This window comes from Emys orbicularis, chromosome 7 (genome assembly GCF_028017835.1).
Source record: "Emys orbicularis isolate rEmyOrb1 chromosome 7, rEmyOrb1.hap1, whole genome shotgun sequence".
In the NCBI taxonomy this organism is placed as follows: domain Eukaryota; kingdom Metazoa; phylum Chordata; order Testudines; family Emydidae; genus Emys; species Emys orbicularis.
In genome coordinates, this window is record NC_088689.1 from 75,575,769 (window position 1) to 75,599,709 (window position 23,941).

Below are 23,941 nucleotides of genomic sequence, written 5' to 3' on the forward strand. Positions count from 1 at the left end.
GCTTTAAACTGGTTCATTCTGGGATTCTTTTCCTCACCTCCCCATCTTTCCATCCCTTAAGTTATCACTATCTCTTGCTGGAGAAGCGTTGTGCATCCCAAAGGGCTTTTTGGTGGTGTCAGAGATAGAAGGCTTTTAATGTGGTAGATCCATTTCCGTCATTGATCTGGGATATTTGTGCTGTGACCATTTTCTTCCCTGATTCCTCAGAGACTCTACTGTGAGTGGCCAGGATGTAAAATTAATTATTGAAGACGCCCAGAAACTGGGAACTACCTTGGGAAGTGGAGGACAAAATGCATATAAACGGGGAGGGGGGGACCATTATAGGCATGGGTGAACTAGAGTGCCTCGTATTAAATGAAGATATTGATGTAATAGGCATCACAGAAACTTAGTGGAATGAGGATACTCAATGGGATTTGTACCAGGGTACAAATTATATCGGAAGGACAGAACACGTCGTACTGGTGGGGGAGTGGCATTATATGTAAAAGAAAGCGTAGAATCAAATGAAGTAAAAATCTTAAATGAACCAAACTGTATCATAGACTCTCTATGGATAGTAATTCCATGCTCGAATAATAATAATATAGCAGTGATATATTACCGACCACCTAACCAGGATGGTGATAGTGACTGTGAAATGCTCAGGGAGATTAGAGAGGCTATTAAAATAAAAAACTCAATGATAATGGGGGATTTCACCTATCCCCATATTGACTGGGCACATATCACCTCAGGAAGGGATGCAGAGATAAAGTTTCTTGACACCTTAAATGACTGCTTCTTGGAGCAGCTAGTCCTGGAACCCACAAGAGGAGAGGCAATTCTTGATTTAGTCCTAAGTAGAGCACAGGATCAGGTCCAAGAGGTGAATATAGCTGGGCCGCTTGGTAATAGTGACCAGAATATAATTAAATTTAATATCTCTGTAGCAGGGAAAACATCGCAGCGGCTCAACACTGTAGCATTTAATTTCAGTAAGGGGAACTACACAAAAATGAGGAGGTTAGTTAAACAAAAATCAAAAGGTACAGCACCAAAAGTAAAATCCCTGCAAACTGCATGGAAACTTTTTAAAGACACCATAATAGAGGCCCAACTTAAATGTATATCCCAAATTAAAAAAACATAGTAAGAGAACCCAAAAAAGTGCCACCATGGCCTAACAGCAAAGTAAAAGAAGCAGTGAGAGGCGAAAAGGCATCCCTTAAAAAGTGGAAGTTAAATCCTAGTGAGGATTTAGAAAATAGAAAGGAGCATAAACTCTGGCAAATCAAGTGTAAAAATATAATTAGGAAGGCCAAAAAAGAATGTGAAGATCAGCTAGCCAAAGATTCAAATAGTAATAGCAAACATTTTTAAGTACATCAGAAGCAGGAAGCCTGCTAAACAACCAGTGGGGCCACTGGACAATTAAGATGATAAAGGAGCACTCAAAGATTATACAGCCATTGCGGAGAAACTAAATGAAATCTTTGCATCTGTCTTCACGGCTGAGGATGTGAGGGAGATTCCCAAACCTGAGCCATTCTTTTTAGGTGACAAATCTGAGGAACTGTCCCAGATTGAGGTGTCAGTAAAGGGTGTTTTGGAAAAAATTGATAAACTAAACAGTAATAAATCACCAGGACCAGATGGTATTCACCCAAGAGTTCTGAAGGAACTCAAATGTGAAACTGTAGGACTACTAACTGTAGTCTGTAACCTATCATTTAAATCCGCTTCTGTACCAAATGACTGGAGGATAGCTAATGTGACGCCAATTTTTAAAAAGGGCTCCAGAGGTTACCCCGGCAATTACAGGCCGGTAAGCCTGACTTCAGTACCAGGCAAACTGGTTGAAACTATAGTAAAGAACAAAATTGTTAGATACATAGATGAACAACATTTGTTAGGGAAGAGTCAACATGGTTTTTGTAAAGGGAAATCATGCTTCACCAATCTACTAGAAATCTTCGAGGGGGTCAACAAGCATGTGGACAAGGGGGATCCAGTGGATATAGTGTACTTAGATTTTTAGAAAGCCTTTGACAAGGTCCCGCACCAAAGGCTCTTAAGAAAAGTAAGCTGTCATGGGATAAGAGGCAAGGTCCTCTCATGGATCAGTAACTGGTTAAAAGAAAACAAAGGGTAGGAATAAATGGTCAGTTTTCAGGATGGCGAGAGGTAAATAGTAGTGTCCCCCAGGGGTCTGTACTGGGCCCAGTCCTATTCAACATATTCATAAATGATCCATAAAAAGGGGTAAACAGTGAGGTGGCAAAATTTGCAAATGATACAAAACTACTCAAGTTAGTTAAGTCCCAGGCAGACTGCAAAGAACTACAAAAGGATCTATCAAAACTGGGTGACTGGGCAACAAAATGGCAGATTAAATTCAATATTGATAAATGCAAAGTAATGCACATTGGAAAACATAATCCCAACTATACCTAGAAAATGATGGGGTCTAAATTAGCTGTTACCACTCAAGACAGAGATCTTGGAGTCATTGTGGATAGTTGTCTGAAAACATCCACTAAATGTGCAGCGGCAGTCAAAAAAGCGAACAGAATGTTGGGAATCATTAAGCAAAGGATAGATAATAAGACAGAAAATATCATATTGCCTCTATATAAATCCATGGTACGCCCATATCTTGAATACTGTGTGCAGATGTGGTTGCCCTATCTCAAGAAAGATATATTGGAATTGGAAAAAGTTAAAAAAGGGGCAACAAAAATGATTAGGGGTATGGAACAGCTTCCGTGTAAGGAGAGAGAAATAAGACTGGGACTTTTCAGCTTGGAAAAGAGATGACTAAGTGTGGTATGATAGATGTCTATAAAATCAGGACTAGTGTGGAGAAAGTAAATAAGGAAGTGTTATTTGCTCCTTCTCATAACACAAGAACTAGGCGTCACCAAATGAAATAAATAGGCAGCAGGTTTAAAACAAACAAAAGGAAGTATTTCTTCACACAACGCACAGTCAACCTATGGAACTCTTTGCCAGAGGATGTTGTGAAGGCCAAGACTACAATACGGTTCAAAAAAGAACTAGATAGATTCATGGAGGATAGGTCCATCAATGGCTATTAGCCAAGATGGGCAGGGATGGTGTCCCTAGCCTCTGTTTGTCAGAAACTGGGAATGGGAGACAGGGGATGGATCACTTGATGATTACCTGTTCTGTTTATTCCCTCTGGGGCACCTGGCATTGGCCACTGTCAGAAGAGAGGATACTGAGCTAGATGGACCTTTGGTCTGACCCAGTACAGCCGTTCTTATGTTCATGAGTAGATCTTGGGTGTGTCTTAATTTAACAAACGTACTCTCTTAAGCTTTGTTTACACTAGCACTTTTGCCTGACCGACATAAGTTTCATCGACAAAAGTGCTGTTGTGGACAGCGCTATATCGGTGGGAGATGCTCTCCTGCCAACATAGCTACTGCCGCTCGGTGGGAGTGTTTAATTATGCTGGCAGGAGAGCTCTCTCCCACCAGCATATAGCAGCTACACGGGAGATCTTACAGTGGCACAGCTGCAGCAGTACAGGTCTGTAGTGTAGACATAGCCTTAGGAAGGGCTGCAGAGTAGTACATGGGAAGCATAGGAGCACGGAGCTACAGGAAGATAGCCACAAGCCCAGTGCCAGGAACTGCTTTGCTTCTGAACAAAAACCCCCCAAATATCCTCTGTGTGCGTAGACTTTCACTGAATTCAGCTATCCTCAAAAAAATCATGGCTGGGGTAATATTTTCAAAGCAGCTAAATCACTTGGAAGCCTAAATTCCATTGACTTGCACTGGGCATTAAGCTCTTAGGTGACTTAGGTGCTTTTTAAATGTTTACCCTAGATTCCCTAAGAGTAGGGTTACCATATGTCCGGTTTTTCCCGGACATGTCCGGCTTTTTGGTAATCAGACCCCCGTCCGGGGGGAATTGCCAAAAAGCCGAACATGTCCGGGAAAAATACCGGCCGGGCATTTCCCCTCCCGGGCTCCAGCTGCTCTGCTCCTCCCCTGACTCTTCGGCTCTGTTTAAGAGCCGAGCGCTCCGGCTTCGGGCAGCCCCCTTGCCTCCGGACCCTGAGCCGCCGGCCGGGCACTTTCCCTCCCGGGCTCCAGCTGCTCTGCTCCGGCGGCGCAGGGTCCGGAGGCAAGGGGGCTGCCCGAAGCCGTAGCGCTCGGGCAGCTTGGCTCTTAAACAGAGCCGAAGAGTCAGGGGAGGAGCAGAGCAGCTGGAGCCCGGGAGGGGAAGTGCCCGGCCGGCGGCTCGGTTTCTGGAGCCATGGGGGCCAGGGCCGGCTCTAGCGTTTTTGCTGCCCCAAGCAGCAAAAAAAAGCGCCGCCCCCCGAGCCCCCCCGCCGAGCGCCGCGCCGCCCCCCCCAGCCGAGCGCCGCCCCCCCGCGCCGAGCGCCGCCAGAACCCCCCCCAAGAGCGCCGAGCCCCGCGCCCCGCGCCGCCCCCCCCGCCGACCGCTGCGCCGCCGGAGCCCGCCCCCTGCCGAGCGCCGCCCGAACCCCCCTCCAGCGCCGCGCCCGCGCCGCCCCCCCCGCCGAGCGCCACGCGCCGGAGCACGCCCCCCCGTGCCGAGCGCCGCCGGAACCCCCCAGCGCCGCGCCGCCGGAGCCCGCCCCCGCCTCCCACCGGAACCCCCCGCCGAGCGCCGCCCCCCCGCTGAGCGCCGGAGCGCCCTCGCGGAAGGCCGCGCTGCGCTCCCCCCGCCGCCCCTTACCAGGTGCCGCCCCAAGCATGTGCTTGGGTGCCTGGTGCCTGGAGCCGGCCCTGATGGGGGCTGCCCGAAGCCGGAGCACTCGGGCAGCTCGGCTCTTAAACAGAGCCGAAGAGTCAGGGGAGGAGCACAGCAGCCGGAGCCCGGGAGGGGAAGTACCCGGCTGGGGGCGCAGGGTCCGGAGGCATGGGGGCTGCCCAAAGCCCGAGCGCTACTGGCTTCACGGTTTGCCGGGCGGCCTCCAGACCCTGCGCCCCCGGCTGGGCGCTTCCCCTCCCGGGCTCCAGCTGCGCTGGGGAAGCGCCGGCCGGGGGCGCAGGGTCTGGAGGCTGCCCGGCAAACCGTGAAGCCGGTAGCGCTCGGGCAGCCCTTTTCGCGTGGCTGGGAGGGAGGAGGGGGAGTTAGGGCGGGGACTTTGGGGAAGGGGCAGGGAATGGGCGGAGTTGGGGCGGGAAAGGGGCAGAGTTGGGGCGGGGCCAGGGGTGGGAAAGGGGCGGGGCCAGGGCCCATGGAGTGTCCTCTTTTTTTATTTTTTAAATATGGTAACCTTACCTAAGAGTCTTTAACAACCACTCATTGGGTACGAAGATTTGCTGCTTTCCCTGGGAGGATCATCTCTGAATACTCCTGTACATAAACTACTTTTGGGATGGGTGTTGGGTGAGCATGTTGGATTTAACTTTGTTAAAGAACTGTAAGGACTGTTAGGAAGACACTATAGTGTACACTGTGTTTTAATAATGGGCTGGAGAATCATAAATGCATGATAGCCTCTGCAAGTGACATAAACAGGGAAGATGAGTGGAAATGGTAGTTCCTTAGAAACTTCTTTGGGGGGTCTGTTGAGAATTGCATCTGCAGATACCCGCTCTCTTAATACAGTCACCCTTGCCAGTGCAGCTGCAATACTCTCCCTACATGAGACACTAGCTACTTTTAATTCTTGAACTTTGTCTATGCTACTAACATTATCTGTTGCTATAGCATGTGTCAGCAGTGAGTGCATCTGAACATAGTTTAGCTGCAAGTGTTGCTGATGGCAAACCATGATCAGTAATGATTCAGAAAGCATCATTAAAGCTTTGTTCTTGGCTATACTTGCAATTGAACTATGTGCACCAATGGTTCAGCTACACCAGTTTCCGTCGCCTGTTGTTGGCAGCAGACAGTTTTTGTAGCATAGAGCAGGCCTTTGAACATAGGGTGCAGCCGTGTTAATTAATCTGTGATTGCAACATAATTACTCCTCCCCCCATCATTATATGCAGGGTTAGTGACACACTGTGAAGGGGATAAATTGTAAAAGTTCCAGAAAGCTTCAGCTGGAAGTTTCCACCAGTCTGGGAAGATGGGTAAGTGGCAGAGAAGCCCAGACTGGTGGAGTCTCATGCAGAAACTCTGTTTACGAGGTAGGAAAATAATGTTCTTTTGTGAAACTTGTGGATAACTGCGGGAAATTTCCCTGATACCCTTTTGAGGCTGTTTTATGTTTTTAGCTCACTTTTGCAGATTACTCATATGCTTGCTTGGGTATCTAAATCAAGTCTCTGTGGTGTTACTGTCTCTTTAAAATGGAATAAGCAGGTACATTGATGCAAAAAACAGCTCAGCAAAGCAGTAGCTAGGGGTCTCTGTGTAGCTACATTAGGCAGCAAAGTGGGAGACCCATGCTGAGATTTGAATTCAGTCTTCCACTCCTCCTGTCTGTAAATGACTTAATATTGCAAAGGAATGTGCTCAACCACTAGGGGTAAGGTGCAGGCCCTGTGACTTTAAACAAAGGAGATGTGCCTTATCCTCCATTGCAACTGCTACAAAGGAGGAGAGATTGGGAAATAAAAAAGAAACTGCCCAAGTGTGAGAGAGCAGGGAAACACCACTCCCTTCCATCCGAGGCAGTGTGACTGGAAAGTCCTGCTCTGGAGAACAGGTAAGCTTATCCTGGGAAATAAGGGGGAGGGAAAGCAGAGAGACAATGTTTTATATAAGGCACTCTGACTCCATTTGGGTGTTTACTAATCCTGCCTTGCTTAATAATGTCAGTACATGAATGTACTGCCATTAATGTCCAACTAGGCTTTGAAGTTAGAGCCATAAAGTAGAGTTCACGACATTGCGGCTCTTTGGCTGGAGATCATTGTCTGCAAGGCCAGCTACTCGGATCTGTTACAGGTTGAAGCCCTTTGACAAAAAGGAAAATCTATGAACACCATTTTTATTAACTGAAAATTTACAAATTTATGGAGAGTTTTATATGGGGAAAACAAGAAAAATTGTGCAGACCCAAAGGCAGCAGAGTCCATTATTTTTGGCACCTACAATTTTCTTCTTCTTGGCCTGATTAGCATTTGAGATTAAACTCCTAGGAATGGTTCCTGCCTCAGAAACATACATAGAGAAGTGTATGTGCATTTTATACAGTATGGACCATGATTTTTTCAGTAAGGAGATCCCCAGGCAGTAGAACAAGGAATCTTTCTGCCTCCTGTCAGTGTATAAACTTAATGGCTGTGCCTACATGTGTCTTTTTCGCAAGCTTTCTGCCCACTGCACTACCACCAGTGCAGCTCCACCAGCAATGCTGAGAGTGTGAGCATGGGACACAGGGTTTTACCACTGTGTCAGCTCGCTCTACTTGCAGCCGGTTTAGATGAGGAGGTTTATCAGACTCTGTGTTAGTGCTTCCACCATTCCACCAGGATGGAATTAACAGTGGGGAAATGGAGGGCGTTTTTAAGAAAAATGCCAGTGTAGACAAGCCCAAAGGTGCTTACTATGGAAGGAGTTGGTCTAATGGTCACCCCCTTGTTTGGCTTTGCCATTCCCTGCTCTCCCCATCCCATCCCATCTGCTCACTATCCTCCTACCCTGTAACTGTCTGAACTACTTACTGCTGGGGGCGGTGCCTCCCACTCCCTGAACATTGTACACCTCTACCCCGATATAACACGAATTCGGATATAACGTGGTGAAGCAGTGCTCCGGGGGTGGGGGTGGGCTGCGCATTCCAGCAGGGCAAAGCAAGTTCGATATAAAGCGGCTTCACCTATAACACGGTAAGATTTTTTGGCTCCCGAGGACAGCGTTCTATCGGGGTAGAGGTGTACTTGTGGGAGTGCACGTGAGAGAAGGAGGGAGGAGCAAGTACACGTGTTTCTAATGTAAGGGCAAGAACATTTTGAGGGAGTGGGATGGATGTTCGGCTGGGAAGCTGCACTCCTTCTTACCTTCTGAGATAAAGGTGAACCAAGCTGGAGTAGGCATGTGAGGCGTGTAGGGGCCAGTGTGGCCTGGGGCAGGGAGGAATGGCTGCAGAGAGCTCCAGTGCATTTGGAGTGATGCAGATGGGGGAGAGAGAGACTTTCCCAGTGTTTGACAGGAATGTGTGTGCCTAATTTGTAGGGAAAACTGCTTTCAGAGAAATGTAATTTTGTATTTATTCCTCTGGAGACAGTAGAATGTATGAATACAAAACAGCTTTGATGCTGCAGTCCTCTCTGCTTTCATGTGTTCCTCTGAGTGTGGGCAGTACCGCCGATTCAGAGACTCTTTCAGAGACTAGCTGAGAGATGTCAACCCTAACGCCTGGACATTTCAGGCAGGAAAAGCATCCAGAGTGGGGTGGGGATTAGGGGCAACTAACTGTAAAATCCCTAGCACTCAGGCAAGGCTGGAACAGCTGAGTAGATGAGAGCACAGCTTGATATTTCTTTAAAGCTGTCCATGGCTGACAGAGCATCCACCCACAACACTGGTAAACAGCAAGCACTGCCTTGCACTTCTTCCCACGCTTGCGGCAGGACCAACACTGGGAGCAGCAACTTACAGTGATGGCCAACATCTCTGCTGTGGGCACAAGCCAATGAATAGCAATGCTGTCCAGCTTGTAAAGCAATGAGTTTAGGACCCAGCCAGTGTGTTTGGTCAGTCACTTCCTGACTCTGTGCATTCTCCCATGTTGCTAATGAGTTCCCTATGCAGTAATCTGCTTCCAAGCCCCTCACAGCTGCCAGAGAAAAACCTTTATTCAACAAAAATCCCCAAACCTGTAAATGTATTCATGATATAGCCCTTGACTTCGGGAGCTGAGGGATTCCCCAGTAGAAAACACCATAGTGCTAAAAGCTGCAGGCTCTCAATCAATGCCATTGGAGAGCAGGATGTGTGATCTTACAGAGCCTGTGCAGCCACAGAAATACCAACTTCCATCAGAAATCTTGCCCTGGGGGTGGGGGAAGTGAGTAGGCTCCCCACAGTCCTCTGCAATTTCTCCTCTTGGGATCCTGCTGTAAATTGAACCCTGCACACGTCCGGTTTTGAAACGGGAACTAGTCACTCTCTGGCTGTGTTTTCTGAATCCACCCAAGGCATGAGAGTGAGTGAGTGAATGAATAGAACATAGCTCCAGAGCCTTTCAGTGCCCCAAGACTCCCAGCAAGCTGCATGGCAAAGCTGTTTTGTACAGCCTGCAGCAGCAGTTCCGAGTTAGTTGAAGGGCCTGGGTCTGGGTATGCATAGGCCCTTTAAAGCTAACACGCAAGGGATTGATGAAGAGTATTCCGCAGGGCTTTTTCCATCTCTGACTGTGAAGGGACATCATCCCTGAGGCTCCTCCTCGCAAAGTGGAGCCTGTTTAGAGTGTACTGGGGCCCAAGTATGCTCCTTAAAGGTGTCTTACAAAATAAAAAGAAAAAACTGGTTTATATGCCTTCCTGCTGCCTCACAATGGATAAAGAAGCCGTGAAGTTATTTTTTAATGTTTTTGAGAGCTGGTAGTGCGAAGGTTTATACTTGTGGTTGGGCATGCTAAGGAATATAGGAATATAAGTCTGCTTTTCCCTGGATTTACTGGACTCATTGAAGAACGCATTGGGGGACTCAAAGGGATGTATTTGTAGCATTCTCAGCCCTTAATTGAGGGTACAGCAGTTTAGAATCTGTAGCAGACTTCTTTTTTCTGAGTGCTCTCTCAGACATTTGACTTAAAGGTGACCTGAACGTAGATATAATTTTAAGTTGGACTTGTATCCTTTTCACTTCTTTATGATGTCTACAGAGGGCCAGAATGTTTTATTTTTTAAAAAGTGTTTTTCTCCTTTTTTTATTTTATCTTAAAAATATCAGGGATGTCAAGTATAGTCTTCCCTGATTTTGCTGGAGGAACTCCTTGGGAGGAGGGGCTCAAGTGTGAATTGGGAGCACTCTCACTTTAACTGAAAGGCCAGAGAGAGTTAGATCTTTAACAAAAACTTCCTTTCTCTGTAATGTTTGTTAGTCATTAGCATTAAATAGATGTTAACAAAATATTACAAAGTCTCTTTCTTTCACAGCTGCCCGACTTCTACTCCCATGGCTCTTGCAATGTCATTTCATTAGTTCTCTAGGAATTCTGGAGTTTTCAGGGCAGAACAAGATCGGAATTTCAAACACGAAGGGTTCATTTTCTGTTTGTTTGTTTTTAGGCAGCAACCCTGACACCTTGCTGTGGAAGGACAGCTTGTACTTTATCAATATTCAAGTAGTACTCAAAGGATTGGAGCTCCTTTAGGATTGGAGCTCCTATAGTATAAATATACTATTATAGTTCTGAATACTCTTCTTCTTCATACAAATGTCTCATCCCTTTTTGAACACTGCTGAACTCATATGGCAATGAGTTCCACTGACTAACTGTGCATAGTATCAAAAAGTATTTTCTTTAATCAGTTTTGAATTTGATACCTTTCAGTTTCAATGAGTGTCTCCTTGTTCTTGTGTTATCAGACAAAGTGAATGGAAATTCCTGATCTATCTTCTTTGTACTGTTGATTATTTCAGAATGTTATCGAGTCTCTTCTTACTCCTCTCCTCTCTAAGGCTTTCTCTACACCGGACTTTCGTTGGTAAAACTTTTGTCATTCAGGGGTGTGAAAAACACCCCCCGCCTCCTGAACGATAAAAGTTTTACCGATGAAAAGCGCCAGCGTGAACAGCGCTTTGTCGGTGGGAGAGCTCTCCTGTTGACAAAGCTACCATTGCTCATTGGGAGTGGAAGTTTTTTGTCGGCAGGAGAGCTCTTTCCTGCTGACAAATGGCAGCTACATGGCATATCTTTTAGCGGCATAGCTGTAGTGGCATAGCTGTGTCGCTAAAAGGTGCGTAGTGTAGACATAGCCTTAGGTAAACAATTAGGGTTGCCAACTTTCTAATAGCACAAAACCGAACACTCCTGCTCCGTCCCCTGCCCTGTCCCTTCCCCGAGGCCACTCGCTCCATCCCCCCTCCCTCCATCCCTCGCTTTCCCCCAACCTCACTCACTTTCACGGGGCTGGGGCAGGAGGTTGGGGTGTGGGAGGGGGGTGACGACTACGCCTGGGGGTACAGGCTCTGGGGGGGGGCTGGGGATGAGGGATTTGGGGTGCAGGAGAGGGCTCTGGGCTGGGGCAGGGTGTTGGAGTGTTGAGGGGGTGTGGGCTCCAGGAGGGAGTTTGAGTGCAGGAAGGGACTTGGGGCAGGGGGTTGGGGTGCAGGAGGGAGTGTGGGGTCCTGGCGGTGCTTACTGCAGCTCCCAGGAAACGGCTGCCAGGTCCTTGCCGCCCCTAGGCACATGGGCGGCTAAGAAGGCTCCGTGTGCTGCCCTCGTGCCTGCAGACACAGCCCCCGCAGCTCCCATTGGTTGTGATTCCCGGCCAGTGGGAGCTGCGGAGCTGGCACTACGGGCGGGAGCAGCGCACGGAGCCTCCCTGGCTGACCATGCTCCTAGGCCAGGGGTGGGCAAACTTTTTGGCCCGAGGGCCATATCTGGATGGGGAAATTGTATGCAGGGCAATGAATGTACAGTGTGGGAGGGGGTGTGGTGTGCAGGAAGGGGCTCAGGGCAAGGGGTTGGGGTGCAGGAGGGGTGCGGCAGGGGCTCGGCAGGGGATTAGGGTGCAGGAGGGGCTGCGGAGTGCAGGAGGGGGCTCAGGGCAGGGGGTTGGGGTGCGGCGGGGGCTCAAGGCAGGGGGTTAGAGGGCTCGGGGCAGGGGGTTGGGGTGCGGGGTGCAGGAGAGGTTCAGAGTGCGGGCTCCGGCCCGGCGTTGCTTACCTTGAGCGGCTCTGGGGTGGCAGCAGTGTGCAGCGGGGCTAAGGCAGGAACTCTGCCTTCCCTGGCCCTGTGCTGCTCCTGGAAGTGGCCAGCATGTCTGGCAGTGGCTCCTGGGGGTGGGGCAGTCGTCTCTGCCACGCGCTGCCCTCGCCTGTGGGTACCACCCCCGAAGTTTCCATTGGCCGTGTTTCCCGTTCCCGGCCAATGGGAGCTGCGGGGGGCGGTGCCTGCAGGCGAGGGCAGCGCATGGAACCCTTTGTTCCCCCCTCCCCCCCCGTTCCAGGGCCCTCAGGGGCTTGGTGCCGGCCGCTTCCGGGAGCAGTGCGGTGCCAGGGTGGGCAGGGAGCCTGCGTCAGCTCCGATGCGCCACAGGGCTGGCAATCCTGCGGGCCGGATTGGAAGCCTTGATGGGCCGGATCCTGGTTTGCCCTCCCCTGTCCTAGGGGCTACAAGGACCTGGCGGCTGCTTCTGGGAGTAGTGCAGGGCTAGGGCAGGTAGGGAGCCTGCCTTAGCCCTGGGCCCCCACTGCACCGCCGACTAGAATTTTAACGGCCCGATCGGCGGTGCCAACCCTAGCCCCCAGGGTCCCTTTTCGACTGGGCGTTCCAGTTGAAAACCGGATGCCTGGCAACCCTACAAACCAGTGGTCAGCAATCGGTAGATTGCGATCAACTGGTCGATCGTGGAGCCTCTGCCAGTATATTGTAGTCTCTGGCCGGTAAAAGTCCAGCGGTGCAGCGGGGCTAAGACAGACTCCCTCCTGCCCCGGCCCCACACCGCTCCCGAAAGTGGCCGGCATATCCCTGTGTGGAGGGGGTGAGGGGGGTCTCCGCGTGCTGCTCTTCCCTGTAGACACTGTCCCTGCAGCTCCCATTGGCCAGGAACAGGGAACTACGGCCAATGGGAGCTGCGGGGGTGGTACCTGCAGGAAGGGGCAATGCGTGGAGCCACGTCCCCCCCACGGGCCGTAGGGGATGTGCCGGCAGCTTCCGGGAGTGTCGTGGGGCTGGGGCAGGCAGTGAGTCTGCCTTAGCTCCGCTGCACCGTCGCCCAAGGTAAGCGCTGCCCAGTGGGAGCCTGCACCCCTCACGCATCCCTGCCCCAGCCCTAAGCCCCCTCCTGCACCCAAACTCCCTCCAAGAGCCTGCATCCCCTCCTGCACCCCAACCACCTGCCCCAGCCCTGAGCGCCCTCCCAGAGCCAGCATCCTGAACCCCCTACTGCACCCCAACCCCCTGCTCCAGGCCTGAGCCCCTCCTGGAGCCTGCACCCCAAATCCTCTCCCACACCCCCAGCCCCCTGAGCCCCCTTCTGCACCCAAACTCCCTCCCAGAGCCCGCACTCCCTCCTGCACCCCAACCCCAGCCCTGAGCCCCCTCACGGAGCCTGTACCCTGAACCTTCTCCTGCACCCCAACCCACTGCCCCAGCCCTGAGCCCCCTCACGGAGCCTGTACCCTGAACCTTCTCCTGCACCCCAACCCACTGCCCCAGCACTGAGCCCCCTCGCGGAGCCTGCACCTGTAACCCCTCCCACACCCCAACCACCTGCCCCAGCCCTGATCCCCATCATGCACCCAAACTACCTCCCAGAGCCCGCAACCCTTACCAACTCCTGCACCCCAATGCCCTGCCCCATCCTGGAGCCCCCTTCTGCACCCAAACTCCCTCCCAGAGCTTGCACCCCAACCCCTTGCCCCAGGCTCAGCCTGGAGCCCCCTCCCACACTCTGAACCCGTCGGCCCCAGCCCAGAGCCCGCACCCCAACCTCCTGCCCCATCCCGTTGAAAGTGAGTGATGGTGGGGGAGAGCGAGAGAGGGAGGGAGGGAGGGAGGATGGAGTGAGTGGGGTGGGGCCTCGGGGAAGGGCCGAGGTAGATCCCGGGTTGCACTTAAATTTAAAAAGTGATATTGTGCTTAAAAAGGTTGGAGACCACGGCTATAAACAATCCCAAACTTCCCAATATTTCTGGATATAAGAGTTTTTCCATACCCTTCATAAGAACATAAGAAGAACATAAGAATGGCCATACTGGGTCAGACCAAAGGTCCATCCAGCCCAGTATCCTGTCTACCGACAGTGGCCAATGCCAGGTGCCCCAGAGGGAGTGAACCTAACAGGTAATGATCAAGTGATCTCTCTCCTGCCATCCATCTCCACCCTCTGACAAACAGAGGCTAGGGACACCATTCTTTACCCATCCTGGCTAATAGCCATTAATGGACTTAACCTCCATGAATTTATCTAGTTCTCTTTTAAACCCTGTTATAGTCCTAGCCTTCACAACCTCCTCAGACAAGGAGTTCCACAGGTTGACTGAGCGCTGTGTAAAGAGGAACTTCCTTTTATTTGTTTTAAACCTGCTGCCCATTAATTTCATTTGGTGGCCCCTAGTTCTTATATTATGGGAACAAGTAAATAACTTTTCCTTATTCACTTTCTCCACACCACTCATGATTTTATATACCTCTATCATATCCCCCCTTAGTCTCCTCTTTTCCAAGCTGAAAAGTCCTAGCCTCTTTAATCTCTCCTCATATGGGACCCGTTCCAAACCCCCTAATCATTTTAGTTGCCCTTTTCTGAACTTTTTCTAATGCCAGTATATCTTTTTTGAGATGAGGAGACCACATCTGTACACATTGTTCAAGATGTGGGCGTACTATGGATTTATATAAGGGCAATAAGATATTCTCCATCTTAGTCTCTATCCCTTTTTTAATGATTCCTAACGTCCTGTTTGCTTTTTTGACTGCTGCCGCACACTGCGTGGCCGTCTTCAGAGAACTATCCACGATGACTCCAAGATCTCTTTCCTGATTGGTTGTAGCTAAATTAGCCCCCATCATATTGTATGTATTGTTGGGGTTATTTTTTCCAATGTGCATTACTTTACATTTATCCACATTAAATTTCATTTGCCATTTTGTTGCCCAATCACTTAGTTTTGTGAGATCTTTTTGAAGTTCTTCATAGTCTGCTTTGGTCTTAACTATCTTGAGCAGTTTAGTATCGTCTGCAAACTTTGCCATCTCACTGTTTACCCCTTTCTCCAGATCATTTATGAATATGTTGAATAGGATTGGTCCTAGGACTGACCCTTGGGGAACACCACTAGTTACCCCTCTCCATTCTGAAAATTTACCATTTATTCCTACCCTTTGTTCCGTGTCTTTTAACCAGTTCTCAATCCATGAAAGGATCTTCCCTCTTATCCCATGACAACTTAATTTACGTAAGAGCCTTTGGTGAGGGACCTTGTCAAAGGCTTTCTGGAAATCTAAGTACACTATGTCCACTGGATTCCCCCTTGTCCACATGTTTGTTGACCCCTTCAAAGAACTCTAATAGATTAGTAAGACATGATTTCCCTTTACAGTAACCATGCTGACTTTTGCCCAACAAGTTATGTTCTTCTATGTGTCTTACAATTTTATTCTTTACCATTGTTTCAGCTAATTTGCCCGGTACTGATGTTAGACTTACTGGTCTGTAATTGCCGGGATCACCTCTAGAGCCCTTTTTAAATATTGGCGTTACATTAGCTATCTTCCAGTCATTGGGTACAGAAGCCATAGTTAATAGTTCCGCAATTTCACATTTGAGTTCTTTCAGAACTCTTGGGTGAATGCCATCTGGTCCCTGTGACTCGTTCGTCTTTCTTATCTGCCATTTCAGAACCCCTCTTCTAATTCTGCTATATTCTTTTTGGGGTTGTGTTACCAATAATGAACAGTTTATTGTGGGTGAGAGGATACCATTGATTTATAATTCTGTATTATTCTCCTTCTCATTCCTTATGGAGCTTTTTTGACAGCTGCTGCATGTTAAGCAGATTTTCAGTAAACTATCCACAGTGATGTCTGTGTCTTTTTCCTGAGTTGTTGATGCAATTAATTTAGAACCCAGTATGAGTAGTTCAAATTATTCCTTTCAATGTACATTACTTTGCATTTATCAACATTAAATTTTACCTGCCATCGTGTTTCCCCATCACCTTGCTTGGTTAGGTCCCTCTGAAGTTTCTTTATTCTATTTTTGTCATTTTAACCTATTAGCAAGATACAGAAATAAGGCTTACTAGTCTGTAATTCCCCAAATCACCCCTCGCACCTCTTAAAAATACAAGCATAACATTTGCTATGCCCAAGTCTCTAAACCATGTTCCATTGTGTCAACTGACCAGTGTATATGTGAGTATTTGAAGTCCTCCACTATTATAATTTGATCACTTTATTGCCTGTTTGATCTCTCTCAACATTATGTACTCAGTATCCTTTTCCTGATTTTGGAGGCTGATAGTACAGGCCTACTAGTATATTTGTATTATTACCTTATTTGGGTCTTTGTCTCACATCTGGGTCTTGGGTCCCAGGCTCTGCTGGTCTAGAAGTGAGACAAATCTTGATTGTGAACTCAGAAGACCTAAGACTGTGTAGTTTCCCACCTTTATGGAATATTGCATACACAGAAGTAGTTTTGGAAGAGGCATTAGCTAAATCATAGCTCTGTTATATCCAGTGCACTTGATGATATATTCACCCTTTCTTGGCACTTCTGTTCTGAAGGATATCTGGCTCCAGGATAACCAGGCCCAATAGTCATTAGACTAAAACCCTAAAAACAATTTTTGCCTTCTCTCCCTTCACCACCTAATTTATGGGGAATATTTAGTTCTGTTCTACCTGCAGCAGAGAAGCAAGGTTGGATAACTGCTGTGTCCTGCATGCCATATCTTCCACTTGTCAGCAACTGTGCAGTACTTCCAAGCTGCAACATTATAAGGTTTCTAAGTCTGTCTCCGTCTTCAGAGCTCCACAGATGCCCCATTCCCCGTTGTTGCCTATGTTATGAAGCAGTTGCCTTGCACAAGTATTTATGGATGGCAGAATGGAACTTTTTCTGGCATGGACTTGTAGAGCGTCTGAAATTTAATGGCAGAGTTGTTTCCTGGTAAATTGGAATCTAAGTTTCCATTTTTACTAGTAACCTTTTCTGTCAAATTAACCAATGATGCTGGGCTCTTGGATTCCCTGATGCTTCCAGTAATGAAGAAGATGTGTAATAGGGCCTGTAATTATAAGATCAGATGTTTGATGCAACATATGAATGCGCTCATCTCACAATGTTAAGGTGCCAGTATGCCTCGTTTTGTCAGTATCTATTTATCAGCAAAGACTTTAGTGCCCTCTTCATGTTGTCTGCTTTGCAAAGCATTGACTTCTGAGTGCTTTGCAACCTGCACCTGTGAACTTCTGCTGGGGGTTGATGAAAGGTCAGGGCAGTCAAGCCAGAGTAACTTTTATTTTTACTCAAATGAGGGATGGGGAAAGGGTTGCCTGGTTTGAGGGAGAATTTCATTGTGATGGATTAACTTCCCCTTGAACGATTGTTTTATGACACATCCGAATGAGAGATTGTAAATTGGCTGACAGCAGTGAACCCAACCAGTGTAATTAAAACCAGCTGTATGGGAAGGGAGTTGGGAGGGGAAGCAGCCTCCATCTTTAGCTTTCCTCATTTGTGCTTCATTCTGACTAACTAAGCTCACTCTGCTTGTAGTCGGGTGTAACGTGCCCAGAAGTCTGAGATTCCTGCCAGGACAGAATTTATCCCTCCCATATGCTATAGTGCCACAAAGCTCCATCAGCAAAAGACAAAGTGAAGTTCATGAGCAGTTTTCCAGGCCCCCCTGGTTATAATGTCCCAGGCATGTGGTGCCATGCAGTGATGAGAGAGGATTCTGTGGACCTTTGAAAATATATTACTGGATTGAATTTTTCCTTCTCATACTTGGCTCTACTATGATCAAAACCATGTGAATATTTCCTTTGGTGCTTCATCAGTGAGCATCTCACATTAAAATGGAAAAGGGGAATACCTGTCTGCAGACATTCTAAGCCACATCAGTGCAGTGGTTTGCTTTAATTACATATTGCACACAACCCCTAGCTTCTGGAAGTCTACTGTGCACTTCTGCTTCCCTCAAGTCATCTTTGCTGTATGTATTTATCGGGCTGGCTGTCCTCCCAAGGAAGATAAGGCTCCTCATCCAGAATTTCTAGTGATCTGCATGAAAGTGCTCCTCTTGGGATCTGTTTTGACTCCATGTTCAATACGTAAGCTGCCCTGCTCCTGCAGCAAGTATTAAAAAATAGAGACGGCCTATGTGGTCTCCTTGCAACTCGGTTTCTTAAATATTATTGTGCATCTTTCTTCTAGTCCTGCTGGGGTGCAGAGTTGTCAGAAACACTTGCCAGGAGCACAGCTCAAGGCACTATTGTAACCCCAGCAAACACAGTTCACCAACCTGGTATAGTTAAAGGTAGGCAAGGCATTCTTAGCACCTTCCTCAGACTGTCTGGGCTTCTGCCTTAAACAGTTGGGTAGGTTTTGCTGCAAGATGTTGAACAACTGCTGTTTGTCATGGGTGAGTGACCTATTCCCTAAGTATCCCTTAGCTACCTCACAGAGGGCTGTGTAATTTTTTTATGAAGCACTTTGAGTTTCTTGGATAGAAAGAGCTATCGAAGTGCAAAATATAGTTATTATGATGTACTTACTAATAGATGCATGTACTGCTTCAGAAGACCATGTTCTTCCATTCCTGTTCCTTGTCTATTCTTATCTCTATTTGGCCTACTCTTTTGGGCTTTATTATGTTGTTTACTCTTTCACCTTTGTTAAATCTGTGGTTAGTTTTTTATTACTGAGCAGAGGCCAACTTTCCTGCTACAAACAGAATAATTTAAATTGTTGTCAAACATGAATTTTGAGTACTAGGAAAGCTTTGTCTAGAGCCAGGGGTGGGCAAACTATGGCCCATTGGCTGGATCCGGCCCGCGAGCCGTTTTAAGCCAGCCTGCGAGCTGCACCATGCAGCTCAGCCCCACTCTGGCCGGGGCACAGGTTGGGGGCCGGACCAAGCGGCTCAGCCCCGCTCCGGCTGGGTTGGGGGCCGGACCACGTGGCTCAGCCCCGCTCTGGCCAGGGCTCTGGGTTGGGGGCCGGACCACGCTACTCAGCCCCACTCCGGCGCTCTGGCCAGGGCTCTGGGTCGGGGGCCGGACCACGCGGCTCGGCCCCGCTTCAGCTGGGTCGGGGGCCGGACCACGCGGCTCAGCCCCGCTCTGGCCAGGGCTCTGGGTCGGGGGCCGGACCACGCGGCTCAGCCCCGCTCCGCCTGGGTCGGGAGCCGGACCACGCGGCTTGGCCCCGCTCCGGCACTCTGGCCAGGGCTCTGGGTTGTGGGTCGGACCACGCGGCTCGGCCCCGCTCCAGCTGGGTCGGGGGCCGGCCACGCGGCTCAGCCCCGCTCCGGCGCTCTAGCCAGGGCTCTGGGTCAGGTGCCGGACCACGCGGCTCAGCCCCGCTCCGGCGCTCTAGCTAGGGCTCTGGGTCAGGTGCCGGACCACGCGGCTCAGCCCCGCTCCGCCGCTCTGGCCAGGGCTCTGGGTCGGGGGCCGGACCACACGGCTCAGCCCTGCTCCAGCCGGGATGCTGGGTCAGGGGCCGGACCACGTGGCTCAGCCTCACTCTGGCCAGGGCGCAGGGTCGGGGTCGCACCACGTGGCTTGGTCCCACTCAGGCCGGCGCGCTGGGTCGGGGGCCGCACCACGCTTGAGGTAAGAGCCGCTCGGAGCCTGCACCCCGGAGCCTCTCCCCACGCCCCAACCCCCTGCCCTAGCCCTGATCCCTCTCCCGCTCTCCAAATCCCTTGATCCTCTCCCCAGCCTCACCCCAACCCCAATTTTATGAGCATTCATGGCCGCCATACAATTTCTATTCCCCAATGTGGCCCTCGGGCCAAAAAGTTTGCCCACTCCTGGTCTAGAGACTCAAATGGCAGAGGCAAGGGGCCAGGGTATCCCTTGCCCCCATTTCATTGGTGCTTCTGCCTGTCTGCCGTGGGGAAAAGCTGTTCAGTGGGTTTGGATGAGATGCAAAAATGATATTGAGAGAGTAAAATTCTGTGTTCCCTTGGAACAGGAAATTATATGCATAGGTTCAGACTCAGTTTGGAATGAGAAAATGACCCTTTACATTATAACTGCCTGATTATGTTCATCATCCCCTTGGCTTCTCTGAGGAGCTTCAGGAAAGCCAACCAAGGTGCTTCTGCCTGCTTAGATATAACCTTTCCCTAACCCACTGTTTGTAACTGCAGGGCTAAACACATTCATTTATTCAGCAGTTGTGCATGTGTGTGTGTGTGTGTGTGTGTATGTTCGTGTTCCCTGAAACTTTCCATCTAGAAGTTGCTGTGCTTTTAGGATATGATGACTGCACTAATGAATTCATCAATCACAATAATCTGATTAAATTGATGGGGGAGAAGGAGAGTGAGCCAGCAGATGATATAAATAGATTATTTTAAGATATAAGAGATACCCAATTAGCGACTGACTCACTCAGCATTTAAATGGAAGTGTTGCACGAGAGATTTACTGGTAACCAACACAATAAATTACACTCTATGGTTTCTTGGCTGAGAGTGTGACATGCAGGCTGTTAGTGGGACCCATAAATAAAACAGAGTGGTGAGTTACTGTAGGGAAGAAACACCAGTTCTATATTGCCCTGTTTTTATAGGCATGTGTGAAATGGGTAGGATGTTTACAAAAGGAATGGGGTGCAAGGGAGACCAACATGGATGTGAAGTCTTGTATCAGACACTGTGGCAGCACCCGGGGAGAAGGGTGGAGAGCACACAGGACTGTAAATGGAAAGAGTATAGAATTGTTTGCCCCTGAGGTTTTGAAGGTCAATCCTCCAGAGGACAGATAATAGAAAGGAAGCTTTCTGTCCAGGAAGCATATGTTTTTGTGGCGATTACACGCTGTATAGATTAAGACTTCTGGGAGGGAGGGAATGGAAAGATGTGGCTGGAACATAGGACCATCTGCCAGTAGCTTGGCATAGTCATTCCATTAATGCGAAGCTTATTAGTGTGGGTCCAGCTGAGGTAGACCAGGGAGAGAGCAATAAAGGCAGACAACTCTTACCCAGCATCCTTTAGGGAGGGGAAAGGTTTGTTTACATATTCTGTTCTGGTAACTTGTAAGATGTGGCTTTTTTAGCAGAAGCTTTGGTTGGAAGCTTTTAGTCTTGTCCTTGCTGAATTCAGGGATGTAGAGTGGGGTTTGCTGTAAGGGGGAGAAGTTTATATAACTGGTTTTGAGCAGAGTACTTGAACTGGGGAGGAGGAGCTGGGTGAAGGAAACTTGCCAGGTGGTATGTGTGTGTTACGTTATTGCCTTTCCCTGTGGGACACTTCTGAACATCAAGGTGCCCTATTTCTATTCTGCCTTTGCTGTGGTAGTAGAGGGTTCAAGAAGAGGCCAGAACTTTCAGAGAACAAACCAGGGAGGCCTGTTGGGGGCGGGGGTGTGGATAGGAGTCAGGGGGGCAGTTAGGGGACTGGGAGCAGGGGGGTTGGATAGGGGGCGGGGTCCCGGGGGCGGTTAGGGGCGGGGATCCTGGGAGGGGGCGGTCAGGGGACAAGGAGCAGGAGGGGTTGTATGGGTCGGGGGTTCTGAGGGGGGAAGTCGGGGGCAGGAAGTGGGAGGGGGCAGATAGGGGGTGGGGGCCAGGCTGTTTGGGGAGGGATAGCCTTCCCTACCCGGCCCTCCATACAGTTTCGCAACCCCGATGTGGCCCTCGGCCACCCCTGTTCTAGGTAGACTTCAAGTTGTTGGTGCCAACCTGTAAAGCACTTCGTGGTTTCAGTCTTGGCTACTTGAGAGGTGACACCTCCTGCCCCTCCAATGCTGTTGCAGTTTTAATAAGGAGAGATGCTTGAGCTAGCAGTCCCTTTATTTTTGAGAGAAGAGGGTGGTGGAAAAGTGTTTTCCATGAAGGCTCTTTGACTCTGGAACTGTCTTCCTCCCTCAGACCATCAGAGCCTGAATTTGTTCATCTTCAGGACAGTTGCAAGGCTTATATACTTTCCCAAGCTTTGAGTATGAGGTAGGCTGTGAGGGATGGGCTTGTCAGGGGAAGAACGTTTTTATTGTATTGCTATTTTTCAAGTCTGTGTTGATTTAGTCTGTATCTCTTTTATATATTTGTTCAAACACAAGAAACAGGTGCTTTCAAGAAATATGAATAAATAGAAGAATGTAGTTGGAAAGTGAGCTTTTTTACTCAGTCAATCAATCCCCTTGGGCCTTAAATGAAGGGAGCTAGGCTGTTCATTGGCTTTCCAAATTCTCTTTTGATTATGAGTTCCAAATAGGTGTAAGAGAATGTACAGAGTCATCTGAAATCTGATTTATTGCAGAAATGAGAATGGCTTGTGTCTGGACCAAAAGAAAGAGAAATAATGATCTACTTTTAAAACTTGTATACTAAGCTAAGCTTGCTTTGCCACTCATGTGTAATGCAGTGTGAAACTCATGCCAATAAAATTGTTATAACAATGCACACCATTAAGTTTATTCTCACAGCGAGCACACCATTAGGTTTTTACGCACACACATGCATATACATACACAGTACATTCAGGGCCTGATCCACTGCCCGTTGAAATCAGCAGAAAGAGTTCCATTGACTTCAGTGGGAATTGGCTTAGGTCCTCATTTGGCTGCCACTATGGAAAATGTTAGTGTTTTGTATCATTCTGGATACAAATTCATTTCTTTGCAGTATTTATTTCACCTGCCTTAAAATGGGAACTGTAAGTTATTTGACAAAGTGGCCAAAATGTTGTTATATCCTTCACTGAAATGCTATTTTTACAATTTCCTACAGTGATGATACTCACCCAGTGCTTTCTAAACTGACAACTCATGTTTTTTCTCCAGTAGTGGAAACCTATCGTTGTCCCACAAGGGCACACTACGTCAGGGCTTTGGCCCATTCTACAAAGAGAGGAAAAGGGTTTGCACTTAGTGCAGCCATAAGGGAACTTCCAGCTGGCTAGATGCCTCTCTTAAAAACACAAGTGTAGTCTTCCCCAGGAAATGAGGCTCAAACAGGATTGTGTATGTAGTTGATCTCTTGGGAGGAGAGAGAGAGCGAGCCCATCAGTAATGTTTAAGTGAAGCTGGAATATCAGCTGTCTGCTTGGAAGCACGTGGAATTTGATCACTTGATTGACCGAAACAAAATCACGGTGAGAGGACAGAATGAAATGGAGGAAAAGGAAGCAGGAAGGTAGCAGAGAGTTTCTACCTTGGGGGCTGAGGAGATGATGAGAAAGAAAGCAGAGAGTTTCCTTAGGTGCATTACAGCACAAAAAATCCATAGTCAGTTATATGGTCCCTAAGTATGCTGTAAAATTCTGTGGACTGGTTTCTCCTTCCAGCAGCACAGCACAGAACTGAGTGCCTGCATTAGGAATAAAGAACAGGAGTACTTGTGGCACCTTAGAGATTAACAAATTTATTTGAGCATAAGCTTTCATGGGCTACAGCCCACTTCATGGGATGCATGCAGTGGAAAATACAGTAGGAAGATATATATATACACAGAGAACATGAAACAATGGGTATTACCATACACCTTTTTTTCTTTTTGCGGATTCAGACTAACACGGCTGCTACTCTGAAACCTGCATTAGGAATGTTATATGGAGCTAGTGCTTTAGTGTCTTGTTATGTCAGTGATTCTCAAACAATGGACAACAGAGATACTTCAGTCACAGTTGTGAAGCATCTGTCAATCTTCAGTCATTGACTGCAATAAAACACTGGTGGCTGGCCCCTGTCAGCTGACTTGGGGTTGGGTGGCTAAAGGGCTCGGGCTGGAGCAGGGGAGGGTAAACTACAGCCTGTGGGCCAAATTCGGCCCATCGGGGTTTTCAATCCAGCCCGTGGGATTGCCAGCCCGCGTGGTGCAGCGGGGCTAAGTCAGGCTGCCTGCCTGCCCTGGCCCTGCGCCACTCCCGGAAGCGGCCAGCACCATGTCCCTGTGGCCCCTGGCGGTGGCAGGGGGGGGGGGCATGAGGGCTCCGTGCACTGCCCTCGCCTGCGGGCACTGCCCCCGCAGCTCCCATTGGCCAGGAATGGGGAATCGCGGCCAATGGGAGCTTTGGGGGTGGTACCCACAGGCGAGGGCAGTGTGTGGCAGAGCCGCCTGCCCCACCCCCAGGAGCCACTGCCAGACAGGCTGGCTACTTCAGGGAGCAGCGCGGTGCCAGGACAGGCAGG